Here is a 20,992-nt window from a genome sequence, read left to right as displayed (position 1 = left end):
GATAAATATTTTTTTATCGACAGAAAAAAAATAGTTATGTATCCATTTGAATTTTCTTATATCATAAGAGAAACACAATTTTAGATTCAAATTCACAAATTGTTCATGAATTTACAATTAATAGTTAACGGTTCAAATTTGTCTTGAATTTTTGACAGGGTAAAATTAAAGATAAAGACAGGTTTTATATATATATATATATATATATATTCAAATAAGTAAATATTACACATATTATTTGTAACACTTTACTAGTCTAGGCGCGCTACAATGTTCTTCTCAGCTACTGTGCAATTTACGAATCAAAGAGTTTATTGAAAAACATGATTAACAAATTTTTTTATAATAAACATAACTTTACCATATAAACAAAATATAAAGTTTACAAACTTTAGGATATGTATACATTTTTCAAACATTTACAAAATACAATAGTTCAAAAGTTGTCACCCAAGAAATAATATAATCGAGCCCATGATGTCTCGAAGATCTGAACCCTCCAAGTCTAATCATCTCGATATATACAATCTTCATCGAGCTCCAAACTCATCGCTTATTTAGTCTTTGCCTTGCCTTTACATACACATGAAGCACATATCTGTGAGTTAACAGACTCAGTAAGAAAATCATAATATAAGATACAACTTGCCTTTATATCTTAGGCGCCTATACACCTTATACCGAGTAATTATCATGCGTCCAACGCATACAAGTCTCGAACGTTCTTGACAAGAGTACAAATAGTCCATACCCCCTTGAATCTCCATTTATCTCTGTACCACATGCACTTAGTACCTCTAACGTAATAATGTTAGTAGGGTTTGTTTGAACCTCCTAACCTCTTTACCATATGCACTCATTACCTCTAATGTACTAGTGTCGGTATGGTTAGTTCGAGTCACTATACCACATGCACTCAGTACCAATAACGTACTAGTGTTGGTAGAACTAGCTTGAGTCTCTATACCACATGCACTTAGTTCCTCTAACGTACTAATGTTGGTAGAACTATCTTATATTTCATAATGCATGCATACAACATGTATATATATGTGCATCCTTTATGCTAATCTTACCTCACTTCCGTAATCAGGTATACCAAACAATCCGAGTGGAAGTATTGCTCAATAATTCTGGGACTCTAAGTCACAATAATGCAAAATAGGTAAGCGACCTGCTAACTCACTTTTAGGAACTTAAATTGAGATCCAGAAGTTTTTCTATTGATAAATATCGTGGAAATATTCTAAATATCGAAGAAATACAAAAATCTAGGCACTCGAAAAACACCCAACCAGTAAACTAGATCCCTAAACGACGAATCGTTTATTGGGGGTCCTGCTAGGCTAAACGGTTTGCTGTTTCAACAGGAAATGGTTAACCATTTCCTAGTTAACCGTTTCCTAGCAAAAAAAACTAAAACTCGAGTTCTTTAACTCAATTCCAACCCAAACTTCACAAAACCTTCTAAAATTCCTAATAACACAAATATGAACATAATTCAAGAAAAAATGCATCATTAAAGCCTTAAAATCAAAAGTGCCATTTTTGAGTTAAGTTTGGGTTCATAAACTCAAACTCAACTCAACCTAGGACTGATCATGGGTTGGGTTGGCCGGGTTGAGAGTATTTTAATGGGCCAACCCAATTAAATCGGTTTCAAAATTATAACCCATTCATATTATATTTTATGTACAACCCAAACCAACCCAACCCATGTTGTATGGGTCGGGTTGGGTTGGGTTGGGTTCCAACCCTTATTTTTCACAATTATAAATTTTAAATCGAAAAATGATCTCAAGTTCATACCTGAACTGAACATAAAAAATTTAAACATAGTTAAAGTAATTCAAAGTTCTACACATTAAAAATTTACAATCATCCAATAAAAGTACCACCAACTAGATAGTGATTACAAATTTGTAAATAAAATCTAGTATTTACATAATCATCAATTATGATTTTCAATGGCCTTCTTCTCCTTTGGTCTTTGGTATTTCTTTGTCCTGTTTATTGCCAAAATTCAAAATAGAAAAAATTTCAAGTTATTTAAAATAAATAAGCATAAAACAAGAATATTATTATAATTATAAATTGACAACAATCAAAGAAATTTTTTATTAGAACCAAAATAAAAAATAACAACAACACAGTCTAAGAGACCAAAAAATACCAAAACACTTAAAAGACTACAAGTTACATAAATCACACATACACACAAATACAAATAATACATTAATCAAACCAAAGAGTATAATACCTTTCTTCTAATTTCTCAATCAAACAAAAAAAAAAATATTTATCAAATATCATAAATATTATATTAACTAAAAGAATATGACAGATTTTTTTTTTGAGATAAAATGCTGTATGACAGAGAACTCAAAACATTACACTATTATGATTTGATAGAAAAAAAATTATGGAAAAGAATAATACCGTGTAATAACTTAATAAGATCAGTGGTGATGAATGGATCGGTAATATCATCCCTCTACAAAGCAACTCTAGCTACCACCCTACTGAATCTTTCAAATCCTAAAAGATATATTCAAAACAAAAAAAAAAAATCAAATTTACAAATGTTTACCTCAAGACATCTGTAAATAAATCAATAAATCCATATAGAAATGAAAATTACCATTGATTCTGATATTGATTTCCCTTGTAAATAAACATAAGAAGAAAAAAAAACACAACTTTGCTTGATAAGACATTTTCTTCTGCTTCCTTTTCTTTTTTATGTTTTGATAAAAAAAAGGTTGGTATTATTTGAAATTTAGAAAGACGAGAATTTGTCTTTCTCTTTTAGTAAGAGACCATAGTCTTACAATAAGATTGAGAAAAAGCCTAAACCTTTGCTGAATTTTTTCTAGAAAATAAAATAAAAGAAAAATGAAGACTAAGATTGAGAAAGAATCTTTTCAATTCTAGTAAAGAAAAATAGAAAACAAAAATTAGAAATTAGAGAAGAGAGATAGCTTACCTTGCTGACTTTGCATGAGCCTTTCCCAGCCAAGAAGGCAATGTGTCCTGGAGCGTGCATCAGGGGAGGGGAGGAAGTTTGGGTCTGAGTCAATAGAGGGAGGGAGGCGACAGTTTATGTGAGGGTTAGGGTTAGGGTTTGTAATATAAGATAAGAGAGAGAGGGGTTATTACATGAGAGTATATATAATTATATTTTTAAAAAAAAAAACAAAGAAAGGCCGGCCCGGGTTGGGTTGATTGGGCCACAAAAGCTCTGGCCCGTTTCCGACCCAATGAACACGGGTTGCTAAAATTCCAACCCATTTCAACTTCGACCCAAATTTTAGTGGGTTGTTCGGCCCATTTTCGGTGTGGGTTGGCCGGGTTGGTCGGCCCACCGGGTTGCATGCTCAGCCCTCTCAACCTCACTACAACCATCAAAACCCAATAACAACAACCAAAACAACCCTAAAACAAGCTCTCAAAATAATTGCTAAACAATTCAAACCCTAAGAGAAGCAATATCACAAATTCACAACTCAAAACCAAATTATCAACTTAGAGAATCAAAGAGATAAAGGAGCTAGGGTTTTACCTTCAATTCTTACTTGAAAACCTTCTGAATTCCTAATGAATCACCAAGAAAAAGGGTGAATTTGGTCTGGTCTTGCTTGGTTTCTTGAGAGGCCGAGAGAGAGAATGGTTAGGAAAGAGAGAATTTGATTTTTTTAATTAATTAATCATTATCCCTTATTTTCTTATTTTACCCTTAATTAATTTTAGCTTATAAAACTTAATTAAAACATTAATATTCCACTAAAGAAAAGACAAAATCAACTTAAGGCAAAAATCCCCAAAATGCCTTTCTTCCCCATGAAGTAACCTTAGAATCTAGGGGTAAAATGGTAAAAACCCATAACCTCACTCAATCTTGACATTCTAAATGTCCAAATAACTTGCTCTGCTAATTCCAAGATACTTAACCCTATCTATGTGACTCTAATGGCCACATTGTCAGATTCCAGTTCCATGGCACAAAATATAAAGATGTTAAAATTCATAATTAACATGCATGACACACCTAGAATATAATAAAATCTCCATAATTGAGAAATTATTTCACAAATGCCTATTTCTGACAATAGGTCTTATTTTGTTCTAATGCACATATATAACATAAACAGTAATTAAATCACTAATGTGCTACTAATTTCCATATCTAAATATGTAGTCATTACATTTATCCGTCTGTTAAAAGGATTTCTTCCTCAAAATCTAATCTGAATAACTCCGGATATTGAGCCCTCAGAACTCTGATTCCTAAGTGGCTTCCTCCACCTTACTGTTTCTCCAGAGTACCTTGACCAATGCTATGGTCTTGCTCCAAAGGACTTTGTCTTTACTATCGAGGATCTACAGAAGTGGCTCCTCATAGAATAAATTTGGTTGTAGCTCTAAGGCTTCGTAACTCAAAACATGAGTTGAATCTGACACGTACTTCCTCAACATTGACACATGAAAAACATTATAGCATTGACACATAAAAAATATTATGCACTGCTGATAATGCTGGCGGGAAGGCTAGATGATAAGCTACTAATCTAACCTTCTCGAGAATCTTAAAAGGCGTTGTAAACCTAGTGCTCAACTGGCCCTTCTTTCCAAAGCACTTCACCCTTTTCATTGGTGACACTCGTAGGAAGACATTATCCCCTACTTGAAAATGTATATCTCTGCGTTTTGGATCTGCATAACTCTTCTGCCTGCTTTGAGAAGCAAGCATCCTGGTCTTTATTTTCTTTATAGCCTCACTAGTCTACTGAACTGAATCTGCACCCAAATACTTCATTTCCCTTATTTTATCCCAATGAATCGAAGAACAACACTTCCTACCATACAACATCTCATATGGAACCATCCTTATAGTACTCTGATAACTGTTGTTGTAGGAAAAATTTATCAAAGGAAAATATTTACTCCACAAACTTTCAAAATCCATCACACAGGCTTTTAACATATCCTTTAGTATCTAAATTGTCCTTTTGGAATGTCCATTTGTCTGAGGGTAGAAAATTGTACTAAACTTCAGTTTCGTACCTATGACCTTCTAATGACTCTCCCAAAATTTGAAAGTAAACTTTAGATCTCTTTTTGAAATAATGGACTTTGGAGCCCAAGGAGATGTACAATCTCCTTTACATATAAATCAGGGTACTAATCCACTATATATGTTGTGAGCTTCATTTCGCACCACTAGTAGTAGGATTTCAAATCATGATACATCTTGGTGGTACCTGAATGCAACGAGTAGGGTGTAGTGTGGACTTCATCTAGTATCTCTTTCTTGAGCTCACCACTGATTGGAACACAAACTCGAGCCTTATAAAGAAACATCCCACTGTCTGATACTGAGAAGCCTTTAGCCCGACAAGCTAAAACTTCCTCCTGAGACTTAACCAACTCAGGGTCTTCTGCTTGAGCACTTCTAATCTTTTCTATTAGATCATACTGAAGCGTCAAATTACCAAGTCTCCAACCACAAACTCAATACCCACTTTAACAATGTCAATTGGCAACCGAGGAGAAATCATCTTGGTACTAAAAATCTACCCGAGGACCTTTCCTACTCAAGGCATCTGCAACCATATTAACTTTCTCGGGTTCCTTGAAACCCTCCCACTACGACAAGGTACCGCGATTATATGTCTAAGAACATAAGTGGTATTGGCCTCATCGGTTGTGTCAAGACAATAGAGGCAGTGTGACCATCTTATATAGAATAAGATGATTAAACATTTTGGAATCAAGAAAAAAACATCTCCTCTACTTTGCTACTTTGTTTTCAGACTTAGTCTTATCCTTAGAAAAGTAGTATTTGTTGAAACAAACACTTTCTTATCTTAATGACCATAGGATGGTCCACCCCTAATCACTTAGAATAGCTATCAAACATGTAAATCTTAGTTAACAATTCTAGCTTTTCTTAAGTTCACGATCAAGACATCCATGAATCTAGTAATGATTTACACTAAGTACGCAACCATTCCATCATGCTGAAATTTTCCTATCATTAGGGTATTTCCCTAGAAGGACTTAGGCAACTACTAGTACCTAATCATAGACCTTATACTATTATCAATATGCAAATTGAATTTTTGGGGAGGTAAGTTTGAATACAATTCAAAAAATCAACTTAATGATCTTTGAACTGCATATCCAAATTTTCTCCACCCTTATCAGTTCGCAAGATTGTTTACCACTTACCTTAATAGTTTTCACCATTGCTAGAAATTCATGAAATGTCTCACACATTTCAAATTTCTTTGCATAAGGTAAAATCTAGAGTAATCGTTTTAAGAATATAACAAAAACTCATATCCACCCCTGAATGTACATCCATATTCGATAATTGATGATCCTACCTTCAATGGATATAGGCATATTTTCTTTTTGCAAATAATGATCTTGTCAAAACCATTATGAACAAGATGCAAAAGCCATAAATATCTTAAATGTGGTTGTGGTGTTTTGATGAGTTAGATCTAGTTACAATAAAGAGTTCTTAGAATAGTTTAAGTGGATCCTGCTCACAGAACACAAAACTCATATTCCATACATAAACATACAGTTTAGATCCACTGACAGAAAATGGATGTTAATAACTTGTGAAAGTATAAATGTATTGATCAATCTATTCTGGAAACTAAAATTGAAAATTCTATTTGGAATCTAAAATTTAAAGTCAAAGACTTAAATTTATACCAAATATACAATGAGTAATTATTCTATCTTGGACCATCACTACTAATCTAACTCTAAGTCTAAGTTGCCTAAAGTAAACATATACAAGTAGGAGATTTTCTTAGATCGAGGATTTATATTATTTCAGGATAGAATGTCGGGAATATAGTCATATGCACCATTCAATTTCATAGAATAAAATAGAATGCCATCATAAGAAGATAATTTATAAACTATTCATCCAATGATATACTATTTAAGCAAATTCTTAATGAAAAAGCTAAGAGGAAACTAATAAAGGATAATTTTGATTAAAATAAGAATCCAACAATGTCTCGGTAGGCGAGAGTCAAAGTTATTCTTATTTTATAAATTTCTTCATTGTTTCATATTGTAGATACTAGTATATGTTGTCATCTTTGGATGAACAACTAGATGTTGCATTTACAAATACTTATCTATCGAGATCTAACACTATTCTGTTTGTCTAATGGATGACAATCCTTTGGGATTCGTCCCATTAAAACAACAAGTTAAGTTAGACCAACAATGAAGATTTGAAATTTTACTACAATTAATAATAGAAAACAACACGGTTCAATATAAATTCATACACAATTCAGAAATTATCAAGCATTTAGCAAGTAATAAAGACATGTAAAAATACAAAACAAACATATCTAAATAATTTCCAAGGTTTCCAATAAACTGATACACTGTCCTGGTAGGCGAGAGTCAAAGTAATCATTCATTGAATAGAGTAGTCAACTCATCTAAAATGGACACCATTCTAGCAACCTTTTATTTGATCAAAACAAGAATCCAACGTGTCCCGGTAGGCGAGAGTCAAGGTTATTCTTATTTTATGAGCTTCCACCATTGTTTCATACTTCGTAAATTTATCTCTAAGTAGTCACCGCAGGGGAGAGTCTAATAGAGACGAAAACTTACAAAATACTTATCTTTTGAAATCTTTACGGTGTTAAATGCTTCAAAGAATAACCATCCATAAGGGGGACGAAGTCTAGCGTCTCGAGGTTATATTGGAAATAATTAACCATACAAGACCAACAATGAAGATCGAATATCCTTATAACTAAAAGCTCATTATTTTAAGGAGTTGTATTTTCTTTTGATAATTATTTTAATATATATTTATTTAATTAAAATTACTAATTTAGATAACTCTAAATATAGATTATAATAAAATCATTATAAAATTATACCTTAGGAAGATCTGAAAAGTAAAAAAAATATATTTTCCATCCTTAGTAATAATTTTTCAATAAATATTATGAAAATTACTTAATTTAAGTTGGTCCAAAATTAATTAAAATAATGTATTTTTAACTCAAATTTAATTTTCTATAAATATACATAACAGAATTTGAAATCCAATGTATTTAAAAAAAAAAAAACATTTTCAAAATTCATATTAAAATAAAATAAAATAAATCTAGAAAAATTATTCTAATTTATGTTGGTCCAAAATAAAATAAATTAATTTTCAACATAAATATAATTTTTCTATTTAATTAAATATCTTAAGAAAAATATCAAATTTTTAAATGTCTAGAATAAAATCAATTTAAATATTAATTTTCTTATTCAATTAAATATATCTAAAAAAATACCAAAAGTCTACCTAGAAAATATCTATCTAGATAATTCATAAACTAATTACCAATTTTCTAATTAAAATATAATATATTTTAGTCTATTTATTTTAATTAAATTATTAATGAAAATTACTTGATTTAAGTTGATCTAAAATTAATTAAAAAATTAACTTTCAACTTTAATCTAATTTTCAAAATTGAAAAATTTCGAAATATCCACATTTAAAAATAATGCAATTTGAAATTAGCATGTGAGAAAATGATTATTAAAATAAAATAAAATATATTCTAAAAATTACTCTAATTTAAGTTGGTCTGAAATTGAAAAATTTCCAGCTTAAATATAATTTTCTATTTAATTAAATTCATTAAAATAGAAATAATTAAGTATCTGTTATAAAATAATATAAAGTAGATGAGAGGAAAGAAGAAGAAGATGAAGAGAGAAAGAGAAAGTGAATGAGAATTTCTGAGTTATTTATTCCAATGGGGTGAACCCCTATTTATACAAATACAAGAGTGTGATATTAAGAAACTAAGAAAAAGGGAAACTAAGAAGAAGAGGAATGTTGATTACAATTAATGGTAATAAATAAAAGATTTGGACATCCACATAATTATTAATATTTATAACACTCCCCCTTGGATGTCCATAATAACTGCCTTATTAAAAATCTTGCTGAAAACTTGATCAAAGGAAAAAGAGTATAGTGTAAGCTAACTCCCCCTCATTTAGGCATTTGTGGAGATCTTCTAATCGACGAATTTCGATCTTGTCTGCCGTCTTCTCAAATGTTGATGTTGGTAATAACTTTGTGAATAAGTTTGCAAGATTGACACTTGATTGAATATGTTGAACACCAATATGTATTTTCTTGAAGCGTATAAAGAAGAATTTCGTGAAATGTGTTCTAACTCTATCTCCTTCAATGTACCCTCCTTTTAGTTGAGCGATGCAAGCAGTATTATCTTCATAGAGAACTGTTTGTGTTGATACTTCTTTATAGAGTGCAATCCATATGTTTCCCGAATATGCTATGTCAATGATCTCACTCCCACACATTCTCTACTTGCTTCATAAAATGCAAGTATGTTAACATGATTTAAAGTTGCCTCTTTAAAAACCTTGTCAGAAAAACCCAGTGGGACAAAATCTGAGCTAAGGAAAAAAAGAGTACAATACATATTTCATATTCATAATTATTTGCAAGTTGCCTCGTTAAAAACCTTGCCAGGAAAACCCAGTGGGACAAAACCTGAACTAAGGGAAAAAGAGTGCAACATGAATATGTCTCCCCCTCATGCACATATGATCCATAATTCTTTTGGTGATAATATATCTTATAAGATTATTGTTATCACTTTTAAAATATCACCATATATATCTTTGATCATATATTTTCTATAACTCTTTCAGAGTATGTATGGACTTCTAAATTATAGATGAGGGGTTCGTGGAACATTAGTCTTTATCCAACTAATTGTATCATTCATGTGTGTACATAACTTTGTTCATACGAAAATTTAAAATTTCAAGTAGATATGAACACAACACATTAATGGTACTACAAATTTTCATTTGTGACAATGATGGTACTCTAAGACCATATATTTATTCCATCTTGTTTTATGATCTTAATTTCCATATCAAATGATCATATATCTATAATTCTTGATACATATGAAGTACTTCAGGACTTCAATACTAATGAACAAACTTTATACATTAATATTTCTCGAAATACAAAAGAAATAAAAGTTTGTTCTTCAATTAATCAAAAACTCTTCAAGAGTCTATCACAACGTATAATTTACGTATTTATACTGCATAGACAACCATACGTATTTTTCAAACAATAATTTACTTACATGTCTTTATTTCATACAAAGATCTTTGTCATATAGTGCGCGCGACTTAGAATTTATATCACTTAAGACATGTATTAAATTCTTCTAGAATTTTTAGATAAGACTTATTTCAAATTCTCACTATATTAGGAGCTCCAAATAAATAACCTTTTGTTGCAACATTTATGTGACGCTTATAAATCCTCATAAAATATATTCCAGGCTATAATCAAATCATGATTATATTTTCTCAATATTTAAGCCCTACTTCAATCAATCTCATGTCTATGCAAACTTTGTACAACAATTCATTATGTACAAATACATATATGCAAATTTCTCATTAGAAATATTTATTTGCACACCCTACAGGTCTTACTTCACTTTATGTGAGTAAATTTGCCTGGATTGCGTCATAATATTTTGGCCAAAAATCAAAATGTATGTCGATGATTCTCGACAAATCTAATACCATGATCCTTGCTATCTCATGTTAGTTTATTGCATATGCAAACATTCAATATTTATTGTCGACAAAAATTTCAATAAATGATAATTTCCTCTCATATTGACATAACTTATAGAGATCTCTTTAAATTACATATTTTTCAAATATGTTTATCATTTATAGGTACCTATATAGAATCACTTCAGGGATTCAATTATGATCAAATGTGTTATGTCTAACTTCTCTTGGGAGTCTTTTCGAGTACCGTTTTCATCACGGTTATCATTTTAATACTTTATAACATTAAGGTATCTCCATGAGTACCTCTAGATTTAATAACTTCAGGACAAATCAAATGAACATTTATTAATAATTTCTACATTGTTCATTTACGCTTCAGGCGTTTTCAACTCATTCTATCTCAACTTTGAATAATATTGATTTGCAGTTGGTATATATCATTTTGAACTATATTGTTCTTATATACTTTGTGCAAGGATCATTTTTCAAAAATTATCATCGATCCCAACTGCTTCTCTCCCCCTGATCGAGAGAATTTTTAAAAATTGTGATATCTAATAATATTAATATACCTGTAGGGATTTCAATATATCACAATGAATCAATATTTATTTAAACTCATATATACTATATGACATTGAACTTCAGGTTCAATAAACTTCAGTTTCAAGTTCAATCCTTATGAACTTAATTCATTTCTAAGAATGAGTCATACGTGTATAATTAGAAATACATAAATTTACACATTTTGTAAATGCATGATCATATAATCTTATCACATTGATAAGAAACTATGCAATAAAAATCTAACAATGGCTCAAGATTGTTAAGAAAATATAATTTAAATATTTTCTATGTGCAAATATATGCACATTCTTCTTTTGAGCCTTATAAATAACAATGAGAAGAATCTTCTGGCTCTTCAACAAAATTTAGTCAAATTCTTTGACAATTTATTGCATATGATTGATCATGTCAAAATAATTCAATTCATGAACTTCAGGTTCACTATAATTTGTATTTCAATGAAACTTTCAAAATGTAATGTAAATTCATTACAACATAATCATTACAAGTTTCATTTTTATATACACGAATAATATAATTATATTATTCTTCAAAACATATACACTCTTCAGGAATCACTATCATCAATTCAATGATGTGTATAATTTAAAAGATACATGACAACTTCATCATGTTATTGTAATGGTCAAATAGATATAACCATAACATATCATTCATTTTTCCTGATATCTTTTTAACAAGTCGTCTAATTTATTAATAGACTATTCATCAGTCTAATTATCATGACTTGATATATTATATATTTAAATGTACAACAAGTACATATAATAATAAGTTATTTATTATCACTTTCATAACTAGATAAAAGTTACACATCTAGGTACATACAAAGACATTTTACTACTCAAAGTAGCAATTGTATGTAAGACTTCTTCAGGAAGCTTTTCAACTAATCATTTTGTGATTCTTTATCACTTTGATTATATTGGATCACTAACAAATATTAGTAAATTATATATCCACTTTTAGGAATATGCAAACTGAATTATATTGTAACTATATATTTACATATCATGTACCAACAATAGTTTAAAACTATTGATTTCAAGAAATAATAAAATATGTATATATTAATTTGCTTCTGGCATTACCAATATATGTTAAATCTATATTCTTTGAAATAGAATTTCATGTCTATTCATTCTCTTTAGGTAATGATATTTAAATATTCTAAATGTACAATAAGTTTGTACAATTCACATTCTATTAAATAATCAAGTATACTTTTATCTTGATTATAAGTGTGTCCGTACTACAGGTACGCGACCACTATTATTCAATTCCACACATGATATATAGATTTCATGCACTTTGATTGTGTGTGGTATCTCATCTTTTGGTTGTTTCCACTTTTTTCTGGAAATATTTGAGTAGTAAATAATGTCATTGATTATTTAAAATCATTACATTCACTTCGGGGAATGACGTTGAACAAGTAGAACATTATTATAAATTTCTTAAAAATTTATTACTTGTTCATCCATAAAAATAAAAAAAAATTATTCAACAATTTCTTTTACGATATTTCAAAGAATATATGAATGCAATTTTTGCATAGTCTCCAAGATGTATGCAAAATTTAATCTTTAATATATGTCAGATTCAATAATTTGCAACATTACAAGTAATAACAATGTATAATAACATGACTAATACGAGGAATCTTTAAAAGTAATTGACTTCAATTCGTATCATTCTCTGCAGGGAATGATGAACAATAAATACATGCCTCATGTATTTAAATAACATTAGTCATGCTCATTGTTATTCTTATACTTTGATGTTTCAATGCAATTTTCTTAATATTCTTTTTGGATATTCAAAACCCACTATAAAATTGCATCAATAATAATCATTTTTAATGATTCTTTAGTTGTATTCACATAAATACAACCATTTTTTTTTGACAAATATAAAACATTTACTTCAGGAAATGTTTGTCAAAATCTATATCGATATTAGATTACTTTTCATTGTCCTCAAAGAATACAAGAACATATATATAAATATGTATTCATCTCTTTCATTATATATCCATCAACTATATAATGAATATTACGTTTGCATAATCTTCAGGATATATGCAAGATTTTATTGAGGACGCATAATCATCAGGATATATGCAATATTTTATCGAGGATGCATAATCTTCGGGATATATACAATTTTTTATCGATGATGCATAATCTTCAGGATATATGCAATATTTTATCGATGATGCATAATCTTCAGGATATATGCAATATTTTATCGAGGATGCATAATCTTCGGGATATATACAATTTTTTATCGATGATGCATAATCTTCAGGATATATGCAATATTTTATCGATGATGCATAATCTTTAGGATATATGCAATATTTTATCGATGATGCATAATCTTTAGGATATATGCAATATTTTATCGATAATACATAATCTTTTGGATATATGTATAATTTATATAGATTTTCTCTATCATATCATAGGCACACATATATTGTAAATATTATGAATGATAAGAACATAATATATATATATATGAAATCAATAATAAATATATAAAAACATATACATACATATATAATATATAGATATATAGATAAAAAGAAAAAAGAAACCAAATGATTCTTGAAATTGTTTCAGTCAGAGGACTATATATATTTAGTGTATTTTGACTTTGAAACAATTCAAGAACTTTAACAAGATACTTACATTGGGTCTTAGGCAGAGACTCATGCTTGAAGCTTAGGCAGAGACTCGTGCTGATAACGTGTTATAAAATAATATAAAGTAGATGAGAGGAAAGAAGAAGAAGATGAAGAGAGAAAGAGAAAGTGAATGAGAATTTCTGAGTTATTTATTCCAATGGGGTGAACCCCTATTTATACAAATACAAGAGTGTGATATTAAGAAACTAAGAAAAATGGAAACTAAGAAGAAGAGGAATGTTGATTACAATTAATGGTAATAAATAAAAGATTTGGACATCCACATAATTATTAACATTTATAACAGTATCTAGAATAAAATCAACTTAATAATTAATTCTAATTTAATGTCTAAGAAAATATTCTAATTTAAGTTAGTCTAAAATTAATTAAAATTAATTTTCAACTTAAATATATTTTCTAATTTAATTAAATTTCATGGAATAGAAATAAATAATTAAGTATTTTGAATAAAATCAACTTAATTATTATTCTAATTTAAGTTCTAAGAAATATATTCTAATTTAAGTTGGTCTAAAATTAATTAACAAATTAATTTTCAACTTAAATATATTTTTCTACTTTAATAAATATTAGAAAATATAAATTAGTTACGAGAAATCAATATCTAGAATCTTTTCTTTAAACTAAGTGTGTTTTTCTAAATTAACTTTAAAATAATCCAATGAAAAATTATTTTCTTTTATTTTAAAATTAATTATATTGCTAATTCAATTTTAATTAGGTTAAACTAGTATAATTAGCCTAATACAATTATTTAAATAAGGCAAATGGGCCTTCACAATTGTGATATTCATGTGAGGGAGGGTTGAGTTCAGTATGTCGTACTCACTACTAATGGCCCCCTAACTCTCACATAAGACCCAAAGGAGAGGAATTAACCTTAAATTAAATAATTGTTATTCATTGAATAAGGCGATATCTAGAAATAAATGGGTTTCCTATAGTAAACATATAGGCTTACACATGTCAAATTGATTTGGATGGGCCCTATTATGTTTCTAGGTTTACACAGATGAAAGAAATACAAAATTTGCCTATTACAAATAATTTATAAGATCTATTGAAAATTGGACTATGATTTAAATCAGATCATTGGATCTGCCAACAAGTTAATCATAGCGATTTAGATCAAATAAATAATAGGTTTGTTAAAAAAAAGTTTATGAATAAACAATATAAATACATAACAAACAATTTCCATGTAACAGATTGTGAAGTAAGATATTTATATAATTAAATTGTTATTTTAACTAACACACTAATTTTGAAAATTTAGGGTTGTTAAAAACAACCTTAAATATTTCTTCAAAATTTAAAGTTCAAAAATAAAACTAATTCAAAATATCTAGGTTTATTTTAATTATTTTATCAAATTAAATTAAATATCTAATAAGATAAATGATTTGAAAATAATTAAATAGATATTTTTAGTATCATTTTCTAATTTTATAATTTAATAAAATTAAAATAGCAAAATAAACCAATTTTAAAATGGATATGGTTAGGTAATTATTATTTTAAGAATAAAATAATAAACAAATAATCATTATCCTAATTATATGTCAAAATATCTCAAATTAAGTATTTTCCAAATTTCTACAAAAATATCTAGGCTATTTAAATATTTAAAACACTATTTATAAATTTCTAATAAGTAAAATGATGTAAAATATCATTTTTCTAACTTATAATGTATAAACAATTAATATTTAATTAAATAACCAATTTTGAATTTGAAAATGTTATGGTTAGCATATTTATAAAAATATTTAGGTTAATTTCAAATTTATTAATTCTTTAATTTGTCTTATAAGATAATTTTAATATAATATTTTAAATCAAAAGGATAAAGTTATCTTTTAATTTAAAATATGATTAATATTAAAATATCTGATCTTATAATTAAATAATATATAAATATTAAAGAAATTAATAAATTTTTAAAATTTGACCATAATTAAAATAAAATAATCAATTTTTAAATTTAAACCTCAAAATATCATAAAATTAATAATAATATATTAAAAATTAAATGTTATTAATTTAAAATTGATATTTATGTTTAAATATATTAAAAATAATATTTTATTTTGAAATTTAGGGTTTGAAAATTGAAAAAATATTAAAATTTGGGGGAAAATCTCACAAAAATCCCATTTTGTGCCAAGGCTGCCCACGACCAGGCTGCAAGCAGCCCAGTACGTACGCAGATGGGGGGAAAGCAGCCTCAGGCGCTAAGGATTCTCGACATTTGTAGCCTCTCGACATGTCAATTTGAAGGGTGGCGTGTCTGAAGCGTGCGTGTTCAGACAAGCATCTGTCTGATGCTTCTGCGCGCGGGTGGCTGCCTTGTTCGAGTGCCTGGTGCACTCGATGGACCATTGAACCCCGAAACTTTAACATTTCATAACTTTGTCAATTTTTATCGGAATCGAGTTCTGTAAAAACCAAAGTTGCATAATTTTTTCACAAGGAATCCAAATAAAAAATTTTCAGAACGAAAATAAAATTATTTTCATGGAAAAATTTCGTAAATCACATACAATCATTAAATAACACATAAACCAACATGAATACATCCAAATCAACACACAAACAATATCCATTTAAATCCATATTACATGAAAGTAAATTATTACCATGGCTCTGGGGCCAGTTGTTGGGAATATTTTACCAGGATCTAGATTTACTAACAAGTATGTTGATTAACATCCTAAATATGAATATCTCTAAAACAATAAAATAAACACATAAGGGTTTAAGAAAACCTTACATTGGTTGCAGCGAAACATAATGACTCCTTTCGTTCAAGATCTCTAGCCCTTGCTTCCTTTCTGTCGCAGAGCATTATCAAGATCTGAACCTCGATTCCTTTCTCTCTTTCGTGTTTGGTTACCACCGTCTTACTCACTATGATTGAGTACTTGACTTGCTATGTGTGGGCATGACACTCATTCACTATGGGTTTTGAATGTGAAGAACAATGAAGGAGGTGAAATCACTATGGAAGAAACTCTCTCATCTAGGTTGGTTGAATAATCAAGTTGACAATAGTTGGATGAGTGAGAGCATCATGTTCCTTTTATAGTGTTTCAACTAGGGATTAGGACTGAATTATATGGATTAAAAAAATAAAATATTGGGCAAAAATTACTTCTAGGCTGTACACTATAATGGACCAGTTTCTAGTTAGAATTTTGCTACTTTATTTCAACCACTTATTATTCTTTCAAGAATACCATATTTTCCAATTCAATCCTATAAATGTCAAAATTATTTATTTAATAATTATAATTAATTATCAAATAAAATTATCATTTATGTAATTTATTAATTACACCATACAAATGTAATTTATTAATTACACCATACAAAGTCTCTTAATTAACAAATTATTGACCCCAAAACTTTTTTCTTCACAATTAAGCTATTACTTAGTGAAAATTCATAAATAAGACATAGTCTAATTTTAAAATTATAATTGATTAATTAAAATCAATTAACTTAGCCTGCAAGCAGTATTATCTCAACTAGTGAGGGGACCATGGACCTATATAACTGAGCTTTCAATAAGTAGATCTAGAATTCACCAAGTAAATTCTCAACTTATTAATTCCGCCTTGCGCCACTATAAATTTGGAATTGAATAGCACTCTCAATTATATAGAATGCTCTATATGTACCACATTATAGATACGTTATGATTATCCATTGTTACAATCCTAATAGTCAAAGATCCTCTATAGATGATCTACACTGAATAAGGACAAATTTACCATTCTACCGTTCAATGTATTTTATTCTTAAAACACTTAGCTACCTATAATTGATATTTCAGTAAACTAACATAATTACTGAAATGAAATCTCAATCATTTATTTCTAACAAGCCAAGCTAAAAGGAAATCATCATTTCACTTCTAAATACTTATAGAAGCTATAGATTCCATATCTATGTTTAGCGCTCCCACTCAATTGAACTACCATGTTTTCAAGATGTAAATATCTGCCAGAACCAAAAGTTAGTTCCACGAACAACTTGAAGAACATAAATAATACAACTAAGTTGAACCTAATCATATTAGGATTAAGATCCATAGACTTAAGATCAACCATTGATATTGACTTAGAAAGATATAACGGTAAGTTTATGATATCTTATCCAAGATCAATATCGGTCCCTTCCAATGTATACTACCTACATATGATACTGGTAAACTTTGCCAATGCCCTGAAAATGACATAACACTTATCCAAGGTGTAAGTATACCTTATCGCTGATTATCATGTTAGTCTAAATCCAGTGAACTAACAAATCATGAGAATTAAACTTTTGAACATATAATCATGATTATATTTCACTGTGCTGACGACACTATAATCATGAACAAATATATACATATTTATATATGTTCTGGACTTAATAGAATTTATACATTAAGCATAATCATGAAATGAATCATATGAACTATGCAACATAAAAGCGATTTCTGATCTTATATTAATTAGTAAATCTAATTATATTGAAAAGGGTTTTATTTAGGGCACAAAACCCAACATACTATACATTACAAGATCAAATTTAGGACCTAAACCGTTGAGGAGCTGCAAAACTGGATCTTAATTTGTCATATGTGATCAAGCAATCATCAGAGCATCAACAATCGATTGAGCTTTTTTGACATATTCACAGATCAAGAGATTGTTCTTCATCAGATGTGAGAACTATCCTTTTAATTGAAGAAGACGAGCTTTGATTTGGCTTGAGAATCGTTGTTCCAAAGCACGCCAAACAGTCAACGATGTACTAAAGTTGGCTACTGATGCAAGAACTGGTTCCATCATTGACAATCGAAGCCATGAGAGGAGGAGCTGGTCTTTCTTTTTCCACTGAGCATGTTTTGGATTTGGTGCTCCAGTGACTAGAGTAGCAGGGGGAGACACATGTAAGAACAGAATTTGGTCCAAATCATGGCCAATGACTGTGGGAGCAACCCGAGACTTCCATGAAAGGAAGTTTTTGTGATCAAGTTTTAGGGTTAGGGAAGCTGTTAGAGAGTTGGAGAATAGATTTTGGGTGTTTGTGAGCTGAGTAAGAGTAGCAGCGAGAATCGTAGCTTGAGGATCTAAAGTGGAAGACCCCATGGATGCTAGTTAAAGGACGATGATACCATGTCGAAAGAGAAGAACCAAGAAAAGCTAGACAACAAAGAAGGAAGAAGAAAATAGAGAATGGAAGAGAAGCCTTACTCAACATAGTAGACCAATGCATTTATTTATATATTGAGACTACTACAATACAAGAAGATGAAAACCAATAACAAAAAAGCATAACAAGAATAACTAACAATAATACAGGCTAATTAACTGCTAGTTACACTAAGTGACATCACTAAGGAATTTGTTAGCATCAACAAACGTATTTTTTAAATCTATGGTTATATACTTATAATAATATGTAATACATTTATCCATGAAATTAAATCTTAGGAAAATTCTACAATGCACACCCTTAAAATGGATATATTGATGCATTCCTATTTGTTTTAGCATCCGAAATAATTTTTCAGTCAATTTTTTTCTCATGGTCATGTACATTATAGTTATTTAAGACATCCTGTAAAATTTTAAGAAATTTGAAAAAGTTTAACACGCCGAAAACTATGTTCAAACATTGTATTGCACGCGTGACTATTTTATTTTATACGCGTGTAAAATCGACTGTTTGAACATTGTTTTCTATATTGTAAATTATTCTGAATTTCTCAAAATTTTGTAGGATATCTTAAATAGCTATAACGTACATGAATATGAAAAAAAATTAGATTAATTTTTTTTTTCTGAATGCCGAAATAAGTTAAAGGTGCATAAATACATCCCTTTTAAGGGGGTGCATTGTAGAATCACCCTAAATCATATTATTACATATTTTACGAGTGATAAAGAATTTTAACATAATTATTGATATAATGGTATCGATCACTAAAGACTTTATTAAAGAATATGTCAAACAAGTAATAAGGCTATGATGCTTGGATGCACAAATTTGGATATTGAGACCTCTTTACGATGTGGTTAAGCACTTATATTGATTGGGCCATGTTGTATGAATTAAGCTGAGGAGGCTACTCACAATCACAGTAATATCTTTAATATTAGGGTGCTTAATACTTTTTTTTCAAAAAAAAAGTACCCAATACTATACTTATGTAGCATGTTATTATTTATTAAATTAAAAAAAAAATATGAGAATTGATATTAAATTACACCAATAACAATTTCATACCTATTATAGTACTTGACATTTAGTGCCCCTTATTTCTCATATCCAAATCATAGGTAGACATTCACACACCAGGCTGTCCCATAACCGCACAGACAAGAAGAATCAAACATCCATTCCTTAATTCTTTTCACCAAAACCAAAGGTAATTTTCACACATACATGTATACGAGATAGATTAATTATCTTAAAGTGGCATATATATTCACATCTATTGTACCATAAGAGTGCGCTCAGATCCATTCACAAGATTCCGTTAAGTATTTTCCAATTTCCATCAACATATCTGGGATATCATTATTTGTTTCTTGATTCAGGTTTGGATGTATTTTGAGTGGTCAATGGTCATAAATTAAGATGTCCCACTTGATTGTATAGTAGTGAAGTTGGTTTCATAATTAACTACTCTTTTTTGCATACAAATTGCGCTCTTACAATTCGAAAAATCCAAATTGATCGTATTTAATTTATATGAAAATTATGCTGATGAGTGATGCTTACTTAGATACAATTGAAATGAATGAAAGATAGGAATAGTTTAGTTTAGAGTCAATTGCTCTTATAATATATTATTAGTATCTTTTATTTTGTTAATGGTATTTTATAAAATAAGTATAACTTTGACTCTCGTCTAAATGGGACATCGTTTGATTCTTATTTTAATCAAAATTATCCTTTATTTTTTCTCTTAACTTTTTTATTATGAAATTGCTTAGATAGTATATAATTGGATAGATGGTTTATAAATCCTCAGCTTATGAT

At 29.0% G+C, this 20,992-nt stretch overlaps 1 long non-coding RNA gene across 1 annotated transcript; it reads left to right on the top strand.

The window, feature by feature from the left end:
• The first annotated feature begins 452 nt into the window (after window positions 1-452).
• LOC133035068 (uncharacterized) lies at window positions 453-20,776 on the top strand. Its single transcript, XR_009686347.1, has 2 exons — window positions 453-1,165; window positions 20,287-20,776. It is a non-coding gene; the product is annotated as an uncharacterized LOC133035068 (long non-coding RNA).
• The last annotated feature ends 216 nt before the right edge of the window (window positions 20,777-20,992 follow it).

This window comes from Cannabis sativa, chromosome 2, assembly GCF_029168945.1.
Source record: "Cannabis sativa cultivar Pink pepper isolate KNU-18-1 chromosome 2, ASM2916894v1, whole genome shotgun sequence".
Lineage (NCBI taxonomy): Eukaryota > Viridiplantae > Streptophyta > Magnoliopsida > Rosales > Cannabaceae > Cannabis > Cannabis sativa.
The sequence above is the reverse complement of the archived record's forward strand: the minus strand, read 5'-3'. Positions and strand labels throughout refer to the sequence as shown.